Raw genomic sequence first — 16,693 nt, 5'->3', positions numbered from 1 at the left:
CCAGATGTACACTAGTAATCAAATTCTCTACTAGAACTTTAGCTGTAGTTCCTAAAACATTTAGTAAGCTTAAACAATGAAATTTAAGAATGTCTGTCTATATTTTCCAATAAATGAATTGTTTGTGATCTTTAATTGAGTTAAACTATGACTGAGACGTGTCGAATAAGATTAGAAAAAATGGATGTATTAATACAGTTACAATTACAAGTTATTTTGAAGGAGCCTTGAACACAAGTACAGAATGAGTCATATTCATTTTGACTGGGATCAATTCCATGAAACTGTAATGGGCACCTTACACGATCAAACTGATTGACAATAAGTGTCTTCAATATCGTGACAGCTAGGCTTTCGACATCCGATCTAACCTCAATCAATATTTTGCCACCTTACACGGTCAATATCGCCCTCAACCCGAGACAACGAAAATATCCGCGATGGCTAGTGGTGACATTCGAGTTTGGGATCCAAACTATTCTCCATCAGATTGAAAATTGCAATTTAGCATTCTAAAATTGCAATTTTCAATTGGTAAAATTTGAATGAAAATATCTACTTGGTATTATTTAATTAGTTGAAGCGCGTAGTCCTAACTCTAACTTAACCTATTTTCTATGAATTTTCTGATATTCCTACTTAAATTTATTATTATTATATAGCGTCAGTTTCAGATACAATTTTTGTATGGGATTTTCTCACCACTTGCAGAAAAAAAGTGATTTGCATTCACATAGAATACTAATTTGATTTGGAAAAGTTAATTTTCATTCATAATTTACACTTTAAAACTCGTTTTTCCTTCTCAAAAACACATCATAATACTCGCTTCACAAATACAGACTGATCCTTTCAGTTTCAGGGATGCCAGATTATTTTAGATTGTGAAAATATATGCAAATTATATTATCTGCAAGCAAATGTTTTTATTCGATAAATAAGACTATGACAGTAAAACCCCGATTATCTGTATCTGTATTTGTACCCCGATTATCTGTATCTGTATCTATTTTTGTATTGATAAAAAATAGTTTCTATGTTTAAAAACCATTCCAACTATTCACGGATAATCGGGATTCTACTGTAACTTGAATTACCACCTGTAATTTTCCCAGATCTTCTCATTCTCCAAATTTTATAGCGGAGTGTGAAGAAACACACAACTTAGACTAAAGTGGCTGCCCCGCTCGCTAGCGCAAAGAATGACCGAGTTCAATGTTAAAAACATTCCTAAGACGTTGTTAATTTTCATTCACTCTCTCACCATCACATTGTCAGTTACGCGAAAAGTACTGTATTTTGCTATTTTAGGTACAGTAATTTACATTTAATGTGACATTTTTCTAATTGGACAGACCTGTATGCGACACGTTTAGTTAGACATTTTTGTAAACATCGAGTTCGGGCCCAAATTATGGCCCCACATTGACATTCGCCGCCAGACGTCGACGCTGTACCACTCTCATCTTCAATGTCCAATTACAGGTTAAATCGCCTCCAATGCGACACTGAGTGGTTCTCCGACATGTCGCATTAAATGTAAATTACTATATCAGTTTTCCAAACCAAAAGCTTTCATTCATGATTCCTACAATTTCAGAAGTTTATAAATTTTAATTGCAATCGCAAAAAAGACTAACAAACATTAAATGTCCGCTTGCAAATCTGGCAACTCAGTCTGGAAGTCCGTGAGGTAAAACGTCAACATCATGCATCCATACGAAATGTCACGATATTGATGCCCAAAAACCAGAAAATCCGGATTTCTGCGTTGTCGGCCATATTCAGCTTTCATTATGCTCTCAAATGTCATCATATTGTCAATAAATTTGACCGTGTAAGGCCCGCTTAACGATTTCAACGAAATGCCTTTTCATGCAATCTTTCGGCTCTCTTCTGTGCGTTCTCCAAAATTTTCTTCGTTTCACCTCAAGAGATTTCGCTTTGTTTCCCGTAGCCGTTTCATTATCTTTGTTTCATTTGACGCAAAAGCTTCTTTCTTCCAAAATACCCGATTAAGAGAATGAGAATTTCGAACTCCTTGAATAAACTAGCGTGTTTTTATTCGTGTTATCCTTCTAAAGTGAAGCATAACACCATTAACATGTCGTATAACACAACCGTTTTCTCACACATGTTTTCATAGAAACACTAGCTGACCCGGCAAACTTCGTCCCGCCCAAAATTTGTTTTTTGTTAACAATACCTTCAAACATTCACGTTTTCTTCCTAAGCGCAAATTCATGAGTCCAATCGCAGAACTGTTCATTGATTGATCTTCTAATCGACCCCGTTGAATTTACCTTTTACTAAAAAATTCGTAGTACTTGTACCAAAACTCATCATTATAATATCAGATTATTTTCAGACACAGTTCTCGTTCAAGATTTTTCAACCACTTGCAAATAACATGTTTCTCCGTTACATGGAATAAATGTTTGATACAGAAAATATATAAAATAATATAATAAATGCAGACCCGTCCCCTCTTCTTCCCTTAGAGAGGGGGAGGAGTGTCTATTCACAATAGAAACGTTTCGTGCCCCCTAAAATTTTCACATGCCAAATTCGACTCCATTTGCTTGATTAGTTTTCGAGTTACGCAGAAATTTGTTTTCATTTGTATGACAGCCCACCCTAAGAGAGGGGGAGGAGTGTCGAGCCACCATAAAAACATTTATTGCATAAAAACCTCCACATGCCAAATTTGGTTTCTTTTGCTTGATTAGTTCTCTAGTTATGCAGAAATTTGTGTTTCATTTGTATGGGAGACCCCCTCAGCGAACGGGAGGAGTGTCTTTTTATATATATATATATATATATATATATATATATAGAGGTGAGGAACGCTCTTCCAGCCTTATCTAGGAAGGGATAACCCAGACGTCGAGTGGGGATCGCACCCACAAAAACCAAGCCCTCTACTCGTAGCCTCATTCCCCCCGGGACCACATCTAGGCGACTACTTCAGGGGGCGGCTGTGCTCATGCACTTCACGAGTTTTCAACGCAAACTAGCGTTGATCCTTCCCTTTTTCTCTATATTCTTATTCACCATTCGTTGCTCTCCACTGCGCTTATCACCATTTTGCAGGCATCCATTTACCCGTCGAGACGTTGCACCGATTAGGAAGCGCCCTCCAACTTAACGCGCGCCCCGTCACAGTCACCCTCGCAGGATTTCTCTTCCCAACGGAGCGCCGATTAGGTAGTGCCCTCCAACATGACGCGCACTCCGTCACAGCTACTCTCGTGGGGTATGCACCAGTTTGTCGATGGCTTCCTCCATGATGCTCGCTCCTTCGAAATGTTCGCAGTGTTCCTCCATCCATGCCACGATAAGGCGTTGACAGGCAGGCATTTTTCTGTTCTTCGCGACAGTATCCGTTTACCTGTTGAGACGTGCACCGATTAGGAAGCGCCCTCCAACTTGACGCGCGCCCCGTCACAGCCACCCTCGCAGGATTTCGCTTCCCAACGGAGCGCCGATTAGGTAGTGCCCTCCAACATAACGCGCACTCCGTCACAGCAACTCTCGTGAGGTACACACCGATTTGGCGACGCCTTCCTAGGCGCTCGCTTCGTCGAAGTCCTCGCAGTATTCTTCTTTACAATCCACCATGAGGCAGCAATTTGTCAATCCTTCTTGTCAGATTCCGCTTACCCGTCGAGACGTGTACCGATTAGGAATTGCCCTCCAACTTGACGTGCAACCCGTCACAGCCACCCTCGCGGGATTTCTCACCTGTCGAGACGTGAACCGATTAGGAAGCGCCCTCCAACGTAACGCGTGCCCCGTCACAGTCACCCTCGCAGGATTTCTCTTCCCAGCGGAGCGCCGATTAGGTAGTGCCCTCCAACATAACGCGCACTCCGTCACGGCCGCTCTCGTGGGGTACTCCGGTGCTTCAGATCTCACTGTGGTTCATCTTTTATAGTCAGGCGTTATCCGCACGCTGGTCTGTCCTCCACTTCCGCTGTAGCTCGGACATGATGTGGACGATTGCACTGTTCATTGCGTTCCAGGTGCCCTCGTCACGACACATTTCCTCTACGATGTTCCCAGCATGAAGGGTAGGCAGCCCCTCGCGCCTTGTGGTGAATCTTGGACATACAAATACGACGTGTTCCGGTGTTTCCTCCACATCTCCACACTCCGGACAAAGAGGCGATCTTGCATGTCCAAACCAGTGCAGATACTGCCTGAAGCAGCCATGCCCAGACAAAAACTGCGTTAGGTGAAAATTCACCTCTCCATGTTTCCTGTTTACCCAGCCCATTAGTGTCGATATGAGCCTGTGCGTCCATCTGCCGTTTTGAGCCGCACTCCACTCTTGCTGCCACCTAGCCATCGACTCTGCCCTCATTAGCTTCCAGATTCCTCTGGTTCCCCTCCTCATATAGCACTCGCTGTCTTCCGCCAGGTGATGTTGATAGGGACCAACCTGGCTATGACGCAGGCCGCTTCTGCTGATATGGTTCTGTACGCACTCGCGACTCGCATCGCCATGAGCCGGTACGTACTATTCAGCCTCCTCGTGTTCCGCTGAGTTTCTAACGCCGCGATCCAGGCTGGACCCCCGTATCGTAATGTCGATGAGGAGACACTAGCCAAAAGGTGCCTCTTGCTGCTGCTTGGGCCAAAGTTGTTGGGCATGATTCGTGTCAGTGCATTGATTGTCTTCGTTGCTTTTTTACAAGCGTAGTCAACGTGACTGTTGAAGTTCAGTCGATCATCGATCTGCACGATCAGGTATTTTAAATCTCGCTTCGAAGTTATCAAGTGCTCTCCGATGGTGATTTCTGCTCGTTGCACCGCCCTGCGGTTGCTGACAATCATCATTTCTGTCTTGTGGTAGGCTATCTGCAGTTTCACACTTTGCATCCACCTTCCGCTCATGTCCATCGACTCGGTCGCGAGCATTTCTACCCGTTCCAAGGATTCTCCGGTCACGAGAGTAACAATGTCATCCGCGAAGCCAATGATCTCCACACCTCTGGGCAGATTCAGTTTTAGTACGCCATCGTACATACTGTTCCAGAGCGATGGACCCAGGATAGAGCCCTGCGGAACTCCAGCCGTAGTTTTAATCTGCGCCTGGCCCGTGTTTGTCTCATACACCAGCACACGGTTCTCGAAGTAGCTCCTAAGTATTCTACACAGGTAGTCAGGGACTCTCATCGTGTGGAGCGCAGTCGCGTTGGCCTTCCAGCTGGCACTATTGAACGCGTTCTTAACGTCGATCGTTATCACTGCGCAGTATCGATTTCCTCTGAGCTTCTGTTTAGATGCTCTGTTTGCTCTTTCGACCACTATGCGAATGGCATCTACCGTGGATCTCCCTTTCCGAAATCCGAATTGACTATCGGAAAGTCCACGAACTCCCTCCGTGCATTCCGTCAGCCTATTGAGGATGATTCTCTCCAAAAGTTTCCCAGAGTGTCCAACAGGCATATGGGTCTATACGACGCTGGATCACCCGGCGTCTTTCCTGGTTTGGGCAGTAGTACTAGCTTTTGTACCTTCCATCGATCCGGAAAGTAGCATTCGTCTAGACCAGTGGTTTTCAACCTTTTTTGCTCCATTCCCCCCTTTACGAAAATTAATCCCAGTCCATCCCCTCTATCAGTATTTTGTAAGAAAGTCAGTATGCTCAGTAAAATAATAGAATACAGACGGTTTTCATGTTAAATTCGCAACAAATTTGATTTTGTACCTGTATCTGATTACAAAAAAGGTATGGCACCTGAACTGCGCGCAAGTGATGAACCAGCCAAATGAGTTGAAAATCACTGTAATACAGAAAAAAAAACCTGAACTGCGCCTGAACGATTTCCGCCAAAAACTAATTCTTGAGAGCGTTGTCGAAAAGCACACCTCATGTTATCTTCGATATCCACTCTATTATGGTGTTTCCATCAGCAGCGTTGTAGGAAATCCACATAAATACTACGCAAAAGACAACAACGCTCGTAACGCTTATTCCGCATACCAGGATAAAAATCGATCATTTGTAGATCGATGAGTTTGTTCTGAAATCGGTCCGAAACTTTCGTCACTGCCAGTCGGAAAGGATTTCAAACCTTGTCAAGTCGAAAGGGATTTCAAACCTTGTCCAGTCGGAAGGGATTTCAAACCTTGTCCAAATCGGCGTTCTTTGATATAAGGAAAATTTGTTTCAAGTTTAACTTGCTAGAAAAAAAAAATTAGAAAAATGATGTACAACTAACTTTTTAATGGTCTTCTGTACTGTTTCGTCGTCTGTTTCATCATCATTCACTGAAGAAAGTCTTTCAAACATTGTGAAATTGTTCAATTGAATATTACGTTTCAAATTTGGAAATGTTTGCCAAGGATCGCAAATTTTACCATATCCAAGAAGGTTTTGTAGCAATTTTTGCTAATCATTGTCATCTTCAAAGCGAAGAAAATATGCAATATTCCCTGCACAATTCCCCCTTTTGATAACAAAATTCCCCACTAGGGGGGAATTCCACACCGGTTGAAAATCACTGGTCTAGACACTTCTGCATTACTGTCCTAAACATATCAGGGAATGCTAGGACTGCCGCTTTTAAAGCTACGTTGGGGATTCCATCTGGGCCAGGCGCTTTCTTCGTTTTGAGGCGTTTCATAGCTGCAACTATCTCGTCGTTCGTCATCTCTCTGCGTTCGATGTTATCCTCATCCTCTCCATATGGCGTGGGTGGCCAGGTCGTTGGGTCGTGCTGCGGAAATAACCCTTCCACGATAGTTTTTAATTTTTCGGGACACATTTCGGAAGGTGTCGTTGGGCCCCCGAGCTTCGCCATCACCACTCGGTAAGCATTGCTCCATGGATTGACGTCTACGTCCCGACATAACTCCCTGAAGCAATTAGATTTGCTCCGCTTAATCGCCCGTTTAAGAGTGGATCTAGCCTCTCTAAATTCCACTCTCCGCTCTTCTCTGGTGTCTATGCTTGACCGTTGGAAGCGTCTTCTGGCGCTGAGGCAGTTGGCCCGAAGCACGCCAAGTGTCTCACTCCACCAGTAGGCTGGAGGTCGCTTATACCTGGGTTCCCTTTTTCTTGGCATTGTTATATCGCATGCTTTGGCTAGCGTTTCCGTCAGTTCATCCGCGTTCATGTTCAAGACGCCGCTCTCCACGCGTAGTGCTTCGATGAAAAGATCCTTGTCAAAGTTTTTTGTCTTCTACCTGCGTGGGCATGTCCTAGTTATCCGTATTGCCACGGAGTGTCGTTGGCCAATGGTATAACGGATGGCTTGATGATCACTGTGGGTGTATCCTTCGCATACCCTCCATCTCATTTTTGTCATTAACGACGGACTGCAGAAAGTCAAATCGATGATGGACTCTCGGCCATCTCGACGGAAGGTACTAGTGGAACCCTCGTTGTACAGGGTAACATCCAGCTTGGCCAGAGCTTCTAGTAAGCAAGTCCCTCTCACGTTGGTGCATCTGCTTCCCCAATCTACTGCCCAAGCATTGAAATCCCCTTCTATAACGACTGGTTTTCGCTCGACGAGCTCCTCGGTGAGGTCATCCAGCATATAGTGGAACTGGTCCATCGTCCATCTGGGAGGTGCGTAGCAACTGCAGATGAAAATTCCGTTGATCTTTGTGATCACGAAACCCTCGCGAGCCCTCGAGACTACCTCCTGAATGGGATATCGGCCCATGACCTGGATGGCGGCCATTCCCACTTTATCCGTCACCCAATTACCGTTACCGGGGGGAATGCGATACGGCTCCGCGATAATTGCGACATCACATTTTGTTTCTGTCGTTGACTGCCACAACAGTTGCTGTGCGGTGTCACAATGGTTGAGATTTATTTGGATTATCTCCATCACTGTTCGCTTGCCCTCGCCTGTTTGTACACAGGGCAATTAAAGCCTCCCGTCGTATGGTTATAACTGTCCTCGCAGAGCATACACCTTGGCTTTCCCTTGCAGTCGTTGGCAAAGTGTCCCTCTATTCCGCATTTCCTGCACAGTTTGGATCTATCTGGCCCCAAGCAGCCTTTCGCCAGATGGCCGAAGTTTAAACACTTGGAACATCGCTCCAATTGCTTTGGAACAGGCGGAACGATTCTAAAACGACCCACAGCCCAGCACACGTTTATACTCTCTAGCTTCAGCAACTTGTTCACTGCGTCCGTTGGGAGACGAATCGTTGCGGTCTGCGTCCCGCGATACGCATTTCTTAATCGGATTTTCATTGGAACTTTGCCCACGATGTTTTCCTCCTCCAACTTCTGACGCAGGTCCATCTCGGTAGTGAACAGACTGAGGTTCCTGCATTCAATCGATGACTCGGAGGATATGGCCCTTACGTTCGCTCCATCACCGACAGCCCTTTCGACAAGATCCTTAAATGCAGAGCTCCTGATTTCTGGGTCTCTCTTCAGCTCGAACAGCATTTCGCCATTCTGGGTGCGCCTAGACTTCACCACGCTCTCCTCCAGTTTCTTGAGGCCAGGGTCGTCTCGCATTTTTTTGAAGAGGTCAGCATATGATACGTCGCCCTTGGCTTCGACGATGAGTGCATCGCATTTGCCTCTCGCCCGCCGAGGACTAGGCTTCTTGTCGATTGGCCCATGTTTCTTTTCATCCTCTTTCTTCTTTTGACGTAGGATTATGTCTTTCGGGAACATATTGGGGTACAAATTGAAAATCGAAAATCGAGCACATCGTGAAAATTGTCCAATTTCAAACGCTTATTGCTTAGTCATTTCATGATGGATTAATGAAATTTTTGAGTCAATCGATTTCGGCACTCCATAACATTTTTTTTATATTGAAGAAAATAATATATGTTATGAAACTAATTATCGAACAATTGAAAAATCTCAACCCCTATCCTAACGGAAATACCTGACGACACATGCGACGAATACATGAAAGAAGGGGGAAAGTTTGCTTCCACCGAAATGTGTTCCCTAACAGAGACATCAAAACCAATTAGCATGGCGGAAATTGGCATTGCAAATACATGAAAGTAGGGGGAGCTTTTGGTCCTAACAGAGACATCAAAACCAAGGTGCCCGGGTGAAGTCGGCATTGCAAATATAGTCAGGGTCATTTTTATTTCATCCATACATAACACACGAGGCATCTCGTCTAGGATCACAGAGGCCGGTTTTCGTCATATCTCGTTTCACTTCGGCATCTTTCATCTGATACGCACCATCCAACGACTGTTTACCATACTTCTATCATCATCACTCGGTAAACACTGGTGGAGTGAACAAACAATACCAAACAACCAAACAAAACGGCCCTTTCCAGGGCCACCAAATCATAATCAAAGAGTTTATCGATGTAATTTTTCCAACATATCCAAAACCAACAGATAGCCTAACGGAATCCTACGTCAACTATGTGGTCGTGTCTCGAACACAACCCTTCCGTGACTTTTTTTTCACCGTTTTCTCTTTTCTCTCCCTCTCTTTTTGCTCGTTCACAATTTTTTTCTTGTTTCTTCTCGTGACCGTGCTCCAGTCGTTTCTTTTGCTATCAGTGCCGCTCTGGTCGTTGCTGTCACCCAGCTCTTCGCTGTCGCCCTGGGCGGCACTATCGCCTTGATCGTCGTTGTCGTGGTCGTCCTTGCGTTTTTTGAGCATTTCTTCTTCTGCTGGTGAATCTTTTTTTTCCGAACGGTTTCGAGGAATCTTCGGCGTCACCTGTCCAGCTGCAGCTTTTTGCAACGCTTCTGCGAGTGTTTTCTCGGCAGTTTTCGTCCTTTCGACGAGTCCATCGTGCTCCTTCATAGCTCGTCCCAAGAGAGATCTTATACCCGACACCCTAGTCTTGATCTCTTTATGCACGTTGGGTTTGTCCTGCACGAATGTGTCTAGTTCTTTGACCCTTATCATGATCGTGTTCAGAATGCTTTCTCCAGTCAACCCTCCTTCCTGGGTTAAACTACCGCTGGACTTTGGCAGGAACAGGGGATTGATCCCCCGACTCCTAAAACTTCCAGATGCCTAATTTGGTTGCATTTGATTGATTAATTCTCGAGTAATGTAGATTTTTGTGTTTCATTTGTATGGCAGCCCCCCCTTAGAGAGGGGGTGGAGTGTCTAACCATCATAGAAACATTTATTACACCCTAAGACCTCCATATGCCTAATTTGGTTTCATTTGCTTGAACCATTCTCGAGTAATGCAAAAAGTTGTGTTTCATTTGTATGGCAGCCCCCCTTAAAGAGGGAGGAGGGGTCTTAAACTCGTGATTTCATTCGAGTGATACAGCCGGGTGCTATGATTGATGCTAGGATCGTTATCAAAATCTCAAGCAGAACTGTCAGTGAGATACCCAATTCATGTGAAAACAAAGGGAAAATTTCAGTGGGATACCCGATATGTTGGCTCCTGTCAGTTCAATAGGGGTTCTCTAACAAAGTCACCGAGGTGGAGTGATATCTCGGCCAAGGCGCCTCTAAATATACCAGGTGAAACAATCATATGAAATGCACTTTCAGCCATATTGGAATTGCTGTCGGTATTGTTTACAAACAGCATCAGAACGCTGCCGGCGGCTCTCTACAAACTGCTACGACGCTTATTCGAACGATGCCTACTATGTTCGGCTTTCGCGAATTTGTGTGAAAAAGAAGGGATGATTTTGTAGAATTTCATTCTCATTTCCACGCATGTGGAAATGCAAAAATGGCGTATCCTAGCAATAACAAAACAAACAACCCCCGCTCCACAAACCGTAATCCTGTTCTTATTGAAGTGATGATGTTGCTTCACCTGTTATACATTGATATAAACGCCTTGATTTAGACGATGCCAGTCAGCGCTCTAGTTGAAGTATCCAGTGAATAGAGAACAGACACTCTGTTCAAGTTAGAGGCCAATTACTTGTTCGATACTGGTACAAGTAACTTGAACAGAGTGTCTGTTCTCTGTTCACTGGATATTTCAACTAGAGCGCTGACTGGTATCGTCTAAATCAGCCCAAGGCGCCTAGAAGTATATACTAAGGTGGGCTAACTTGCTAAAACCACTCTTCAGCCATCTTGGAAGTCTACTGTGTTTTGTTTGTAAACAAAACACAATACGCTATTGCCGAAGCTCGCTCGTGATCAGTCTGTCTCTTTCACGCTACAAGCAAATAATTCTCCTTCTACTTTCTTCCGTGCTGTTTTCATATACCGCTCCCCTAACCAACTTAGAGACGAAACGGCCTCACCTAGTACCATAGAATCGTCAGCTTTCGGGGCGAACCTAGTGTGTTGTGGTCAGAACCGCAGGGCAGATGAAGATGTCCCTGTCGCAATGTGAGGCAGTTAATTTGTCTTGACAGACGGCGAGAAACAAAGAGAAGGTGTAAATAAAAACATCACAAAGCGAACAGAATCAAAGGTAGAGGTGAAAATACAAGGTACAAGAATTATAAAAAAATAGATTGAATTAGGGATTATTTCTATTGCTATTTGTAAGTACTAAATGAGTTGATTACTTGAAAATATGTTTAACTGTGAAATTCCCTATAGGAAACATTATAATTGTATCAACAAAACCGAATCATATTTGCAAGAGGTGTCACACGGATTCAGAAACTAAATTTGTAAGGTTTAAAAATAATTCAAGTTTGAACTGTAAAAAAAAAACAAATATAATTTCAGCTTTGATCAGGCTAAAAACTAGCTGATTTGCATCGAATTGGTGGAAGAAATCCGAACATAGTGCGACACTACACTGAGAGAAATAATTAGTAAATATAACGAATTTTTTGGTAAATACTACCAATCTATAGTCATTTTCGACCGTACTAATAAACACATATGTCAAGCAGAACCATGATTCGGAAGCCCAATATCGGCTACATTTTCTCGCCGAAAATGCACGTATCAGAATTATATCCTTATTATACCTCCGTATTGCCTTATGGGAACAATGAAAATGGTTTTCTCACCAATTTTCAGATATGACAATATCCAAGCTTACTAATGTTATCGAGTAAAATATACTAATCTCTGGTAGGGATGCGGGTTTGTTGACAATATGTACAAAAAATTTGTACATTCTACTAATTTTGCATTACCAAATGTATTTAGTAGTTTTCGACCGAGGATTTTTCTAAGGGTAGGTTGAAACCAAGATAGTGGAGTTAACAGGTGGCTCGTAATTTACACTATTTAGAAAAGACGTATGAGAAATGGCAAGACGAAAAGTTTGGATTTGTTTATGTTATTACTTACGTTGGTATGGTTACATTTGATTTCGTCGAAGGTATTTGAAGCAGTATATAAATAAAACAGTTGTCGTTGAAAATAGTAACCTAGTAACCTTTATGCATATGCCTCCGCCTGCTGGCTCGGCTAATGTGATATGATTTATTCAGCTTTGATCGTGGTACCGCCACTGGCGCATAATTTGCAGCTTGGTTTTTTGTGCTGGTTCATAACGGCAATCAACCGTGCCGGCGAAACTGTAGTCAATGTTTAGTGTTATTTGGATACCATCTATGTAAATAAATTCAAACTCACGGGATACGTCTGAACGGCAATTCTGACATTACGTTTCACCTACCACTTCGCTTTCCTTGGTTGCAACTGAGTGAATGAAGAAACGTTTTGACAGCAGTTAGTGCGGCACTGGGGTTGAAACTGAACAAAAACGAATTCGCTATTTGTGATTGTGGCGATGGCTACCACAACACCGAACATGTTGTCTGGTCGTGTATCCGGTTCCATGCTGCACGCTCTTAGCTTTGAAACCATTGTTGTTTTTGAAGAAGAAGAAGAAAACGAGAGGAAAGAACTTCAAATTGGTGAAGAAACAGCCCAGCAAACATTAAATCGTATAACTTTGCACATGATAAGTTACATATAATTTCGTATCAAATCACAATCGCATAAAATATCAATCAAAATGTCGATCATATATATCTAAAATCGCATAAAAAGCAAAAACACGATTTTCCATGTCATCGATGAATTGAGTGGAAACGTTGTCGTATTAAATCGCATATCAGCCCAAAAAGCATCGCATATCGCATATATAAGGCTTTATATGCGTACAAAATATGGCATATACGTATATCGCCTCCACTTTTGTGTGTATATGCTAGTTATCTGCATCATATATCATACAAATGTGTCTTGGTTGTATGTATATTGCCTCCAATTATAGCTATTCATACGACTTAATGTTTGCTGGGAGTAGTCTGAGAGAGCCATGTCTGGAGCAAGGCGCTTCTACGTATACCAGGTGAAACAATCATATGAAATGCACTTTCAGCCATATTGGAATTGCTGTCGGTATTGTTTACAAACAGCTGCCGGCGGCTCTCTACAAACTGCCACAATGCTTATTCGAACGATGCCTACTATGTTCGGCTTTCGCGAATTTATGTGAAAAAGAAGGGATGATTTTGTAGAATTTCATTTTCATCCAGTTCATCCACTACTCTTGCATGTGAAAATTCAAAAATGGCGAATCCTAGCAATAACAAAACAAACAACCTCCGCTACACAAACCGTAATCCCCGTCTTTTTAAAGTGATGATGTTGCTTCACCTGTCATACATTTATACAAGCGCCTTGGACTGGAGAATAGGGGATGTGAAACGAATAGGAACCCTATTTCCAAGAATTTTGCGATCACAACTGCTGCAATGACCCGATTTCTAAATTCAAAATTCAAAAGAATGCCAAACACGGATAAAAGGCTAATCTAAACTTGGCGTATGTCCTTGGAAGATATGCTACTGACTTAACATAACCGCGATACGCGTCATAAGCGCTCTCTTTCCGACTACGCACGGATTTTTCAAACAATGAATGTTTGTGGTATCACGTCGGAATAGACGAATAAATGTGATATCTTTGTGTATCATTTTAGCTTCCTCATCTTCATAGAAACCATTAAAATGAATCATAGAAAATAATACACATTAGAAATAAAGTGTAAAGGAGTATTCTTCGACGTTAACCTTTTCCCGTAGAACATCGAGTCTCACTCATGGTGTAATTGCATAACATAGGGTGCTCGTAGAGATGTCTAAATTTTTCGATTGTTTCGATTGTCGATTAATCGTGGAGTCATTTTTAAATATTCGATTCATTCGAATAATTGTCTTTCAGTATTCGATTAATCGAGCAAATATTTATTTCTTGTAATCAAAAAGAGCAGACATTCATAATAAATAAAAATATGAGGTCATGATTTTAAAACTTACATTAAATATAATTTTGAAATAAACATGGTGCAGAATAATGGTTTTTGAATGATTTGAATGAAATTTCATGATTTTTTGAGATCGATTGAAAAAACAGCACACCATGAAAACAGTGCACAATAATTTTAAAGGGTGTGTCACATCAAATTGCATCACGGAAAAAACGCTGTAGAAATTTAATTTTTAGGAATTATATCTTCAGCTTTCGCTTATAATCAGATAAGAGTGTATAGATCACGTAGGCCATGCTTCCCTGTCAATTTTTCGTAAATTTGGAAAAATGTCGTCGAACGAAAAAGAGCGTCGTGAATTAATCCTGTGCACTCATTTCGAGAATCCGGAGTTGTCAAATCGGGACATCGGTAAGATGCTGGGAATCGTCCAATCCACGGTCAGCAGAGTACTAAAACGATACTTCGAGAACCTAACCATCGACCGGAAGGTGAAGAACGGCAAAAATGGATGCTCCGTCAGTGAAAAAGATCACAAGCGCGTAGTTAAGCAGTTTAGACGTGATCCGAGAAGTTCGGTCCGGGATGTCGCCAATAAGCTGAATTTGTCTAGTTCATTCGTCCAGCGGACCGAGCAGCGGGAGGGCCTGCGTACATACAAGGTTCAGAAGGCTCCTAACCGCGACGAAAGGCAAAACATGGTGGGGAAGACGCGAGCCCGGAAGCTGTACACCGAAATGCTGACGAAGCCGCATTGCCTGGTAATGGACGACGAAACCTACGTCAAAGCGGACTTTCGTCAGCTGCCAGGCCTGTTGTTCTTCTCCGCAGAGGACAAATTCAGCGTTCCGGAGGAGATTCGCAAGCAGAAACTATCCAAGTTTGCCAAAAAGTACATGGTGTGGCAAGCGATCTGCTCTTGCGGAAAGCGGAGCGCCCCCTTCGTGATGACCGGCACGGTAAACGGGCAGGTTTACCTTAAGGAGTGCCTACAGAAGCGCTTACTATCACTATTGAAGCAGCACGAGGGCCCGACCATCTTCTGGCCGGATCTCGCTTCGTGCCACTATTCAAAGGACGTGTTGGAGTGGTACGAAGCCAACGGGGTCACCTTCGTGGCAAAGGAAATGAACCCGCCCAACGCGCCGGAGCTTCGCCCAATAGAGAAATATTGGGCGATTATGAAGCAGGCCCTCCGGAAGAACCCAAAAATTGTCAAATCGGAGGCGGACTTCAAGAGAAAATGGATTTCTGTTCAAAAAAAACTACAACCTGACGTTGTACAGAACCTTATGGACGGGGTAAAGAGGAAGGTGCGAGCATACGGGCTTGGGCTCGAAGTATGAATAAAAAGAAAATGCCAAAAGTTGTTTAATAGTTTTTATTTTACTGTCTAAAATTTTCAAAAGGATCGGTCTACTGGGCGAATTTCTACAGCGTTTTTTCCGTGATGCAATTTGATGTGACACACCCTTTATTGCACCAGAACAATTTTTTTTCTGTTCAAAATTACCTTTTCTTCGAATGTTGTTGGAATAGCTGGTTTGTTTGAATATTTCTGCTTGGTCCCTATAGCTACTAGTTCAAAAGAAGTATATTTATAGAATCATAGACCACTAGTATGGTATACAGCGCGGACTCGATTATATACGGTTTCTGATTTCTTTTCACTATATATAATCGAATCCTGTATATAATCGAACCAAAAAAAATTTTTTTTTTCATTCGTTTTATTTGCATGTATTTTTCTTTTTTTTTTAAATATAAAAGAGGAATTTGATTTTTGATTCATCCCCTTAAAGTCAGAAAATACCTTTCTCACATGAAAAAACAAATTATCCAGATTCTCTCAGAGGGTGATAGACGATACTATTTGATGGAAAAAATCCTTCTACGCATATGTTCGAATTTCAACAATGACAGAGTTATAGAACTTTTTTTTTGTTTCGGACTCTGTTGCCTCGAACTGGCTCTACATTACAAAGTACGCTACGGAAGACGATTCTGTTGCTTTCATTTAAAAGATGAGAAAATTTGATACAGGATATAGTAGTGGAACATTTAAATTAATGGATTTTAATAACATTTTGGAAGTGAAAAACTTAAAAGTTAGTAATTGTTAATGTATTATTATTAATGTCATCCTGATTTTTTTATTAAACTGGATTGTTTATATTAATCAAATTGAAGCTCTTTAAACGCTCTACAATTTGTTCTTTGACACCCAACTTCTATCTATCTTAATTTGGCTGCAATATCGATATAATGAATTCTTGGTGAAAATTCAAGCAAAATCTTCAAAAATCACGATTTTTACCCCACTGTATATGAATTAATCACTTGAATTACGCCTTAACGTTGAAAGGTTACATTTCTCCTTGAAATAACTCATATTTGAAACATAAAAAAAAATGAGTGGGTTATATCTATGATATAACCGCAAGGTTCACGTGGAACTACCTTAGCTTAGCAATCATTCGTTTGTATTGATTAAATTCTTGATTGAATGAAACAGTTTCCAAATTCAATTGAGTTCAATATAT

The 16,693-nt window shown here is 42.2% G+C and overlaps 1 long non-coding RNA gene across 1 annotated transcript; it reads left to right on the top strand.

Annotated features, from left to right (window-relative positions):
• Window positions 1–11,361: 11,361 nt before the first annotated feature.
• On the top strand, window positions 11,362–11,898 carry LOC129778021 (uncharacterized). Its single transcript, XR_008743349.1, has 3 exons — window positions 11,362–11,451; window positions 11,510–11,583; window positions 11,642–11,898. It is a non-coding gene; the product is annotated as an uncharacterized LOC129778021 (long non-coding RNA).
• The last annotated feature ends 4,795 nt before the right edge of the window (window positions 11,899–16,693 follow it).

The sequence above is a fragment of the Toxorhynchites rutilus genome, chromosome 3, assembly GCF_029784135.1.
Source record: "Toxorhynchites rutilus septentrionalis strain SRP chromosome 3, ASM2978413v1, whole genome shotgun sequence".
Lineage (NCBI taxonomy): Eukaryota > Metazoa > Arthropoda > Insecta > Diptera > Culicidae > Toxorhynchites > Toxorhynchites rutilus.
This window is presented reverse-complemented; position numbering and strand designations above follow the sequence as displayed.